The sequence below is a fragment of the Bidens hawaiensis genome, unplaced genomic scaffold (assembly GCF_021521415.1).
Source record: "Bidens hawaiensis isolate Kalapana, Puna unplaced genomic scaffold, B.hawaiensis_p1.1 tig00004007_1, whole genome shotgun sequence".
Lineage (NCBI taxonomy): Eukaryota > Viridiplantae > Streptophyta > Magnoliopsida > Asterales > Asteraceae > Bidens > Bidens hawaiensis.
The window spans coordinates 695,654-698,473 of record NW_027491235.1 but is presented as its reverse complement, the minus strand read 5'-3'; positions in this window follow the sequence as shown (position 1 = coordinate 698,473).

The following is a 2,820-nucleotide window of genomic DNA, read 5'->3' as shown; positions in this document are numbered from 1 at the left end:
CCGACCACATACTAGTATGTGTCCTTCTAACTAATTAATATGATCGACAAATTTTAAGCGAAAGAATGAAAACTCATCATAAACCGCCCCGGTCACTTTCAGTCATCTGGTTAATGGCTATCCTCAAAATCTACAAGTAGAAAATGAGGACCAAAACATATCCTAAGACATGTCCTTCAAACTGTGGTAACCAACATACTTTTAAGCGATAGTGATTTTTTTTTTTTTTTTTTTTTAATAATAACTTGAAAAGCATGGTTACTCGGGATTGATCATCCCATTCAACTCAATAAGGTTTTGAAATCTCGTTTTGTCAAACGCTTTAGTATATAAATCAACGAAATTATCAAGCGTATCCACCTTTTCAAGCACAATCAGTTTCTTCTCAGCACAATCCCGTATAAAATGATGACGTATGTCAATATGTTTAGTTTTACTATGCTTCACGGGATTGTTAGTTACTGAGATAGCAGCTGTGTTATCAATGCAAATAGGTGTAAGTAAGAAATTCAGACCATAGTCGCGCAATTGTTGTTGAATCCAAAGAACCTGGGAGCAGCAGTTGGATGCTGCCATGTATTCTGCTTCACAGTTTGAAATTGTGACCGAAGTCTGTTTCTTGCATTGCCACGACACCATTCTGCCACCAAGAAACTGACATCCTCCAGTTGTTGACTTCCGACTCTGATTGCACCCTCCATAATCAGAATCTGTTTAAACGACTAGCTCCAAGTCTCCTCCTCTCGGGTACCACAACCCCAGCTTCGGTTTGCCCTTGAGATACCGCAAGATCCTCTTCACACCCTTCATGTGAGATTCCTTTGGGTTTGCCTGAAAACGAGCACAAAGACAAACAGCAAACATTATATCAGGCCTAGAAGCAGTTAAGTACATTAACTGTCACACCCGGCCCTGAGCGGCGGAAACAGCCGGGCGCGCACGAGTGGGGATTGATAATTAAGCACGGGCCATTGCAAAACATTCAAAGATTTTTATTGCGCATGAGAAGTTTAGTACAAACACATTACATTGTTCAAAGATTACAAAAAGAAACATCCAAGTATAAAACTGAAGATTTCCTCGCCATATCCCCTTGCGCGGCGGGTAACCGTGCGCATCGAGGGGATAAAACCAAAATCTTCCAAAAAGCTTGTTTTAGATGTTCAGCGTGTGGTGCTCTAAGTGTGACTCCATGCGCTACCTAGTTATCTCCTGAAAGACACGTAAAAACATTTGAATCAGTATAAACTGAGTGAGTTCACAAGTTTTAGTAACTTGATAAAATCATTCTGAAACATTTCTGGCAACATCATTAACATCTGCTTGGTAAAATCGTATTAACACATGATTCTGACAATATTCTGATAAAAATCGTTCCGCGGGTTACGCGTGAACAAATTCTGGATACGGTGCTCGTCTATGTAAGTGGCGCAGCCACTACGAGCTAAAATAACGTAAAACCGTCCCGCGAGTTACGCGCAGACGTTTCTGGAAAACTATGCTCGTCTATGCAAAGAGGCATTGCCCCTACGAGCTAAGGATACTGTCCCGCGGGTTACGCGCGAACAATTCTGAGAAACTGTGCTCGTCCATGCAAAGAGGCATTGCCCCTACGAGCTAAGGATACCGTCCCGCGGGTTACGCGCAGACGTTGTGCCGGAAAACAAGGCGCTCGTCCATGCAAAGAGGCGCGACCCCTACGAGCGGGCTCAACCCCATAGTACTGCCCCATGCCAGGCACTCGTCCATGCAAAGAGGTGCGACCCCTACGAGTGGGCGGATCAAACCAGCAGTCCCTACCCTTAGAGTTCCAATGGTAAAGTGATCACTTACTCGAGTTCTAGCGCACATACATTGAAAACCTTAGATAACCGTTTGCATTGCTTATCATGAAACATAACTTAAACACATAATCGCTTGCATAGCTTGTAAGTATACCATGATAAAACATTATTTATGTACGTGTCCCTCGCCCCGAAAGCAGTTTAAAAACAGTGAAAACAGTGAAAATAGGGGCTGTGAGACTCACCTGTGGTTCTTGTTAAGGGGTTAATCGAGATTCGGGTTTTCTTGGTGTTGGCCTCGGAATCGAAGGTCTAGAATACGATTAAATAACAAGTATATATATTAAGATCAAGAAATAGGAGAATATAAGGGTTGGATAGTAGGTATCAAGGTTATATTCTCGGCTTACCTAGTAACAGGATCGGAGCTGGAAACAACGGATGCTTGGGAAAGGATTAGTGCAAGTTTGTAGTTCTTTGAAGTGTGTTTTGGGTGATAATTTAGGCTACAAATTTATAGGCAAACTCAAGGGAACACAATCCCTTGCTTTAGGGGATTGAAATCTTTTCATATCTAAATGTAATGATGATAAAGTATGGAAGTTATTATTATTTACTTAAGAGTGGAGTGGTGGATAAAAGATTTTGATTTGATTTGGACAGAACATGCAGGTCTGGGGTTGGTGAGAATAGGGTGGCTGACAGTTGACTTTTCATGTTACAGTGTGCTTTTTCAGGTACTTTTGTCAGTGTACAGTAAAAAGTGGAAAATCTCTGAAACACGCTACTGTTTCCTTTCGGGCGGGAGTAATCTCCTTAACTGGAGAATAGACCAAGTGTTCTGCGCGTATAACTTGGTGCGCATAGCTTTCTGCGTATAGGACATGTCTTTGCTGCGGGTAGGTGCGTAACCTTCTCGCAGTTAGGGACATTTGAGTTTCATTTGTAGATTCTCCAGGTGGTCTTGGTATTTCAACATAGTGATCAGTCATGTTGAAGTCAATTCCATCTTGGAGCTTCAGACAAACTAGCTCTC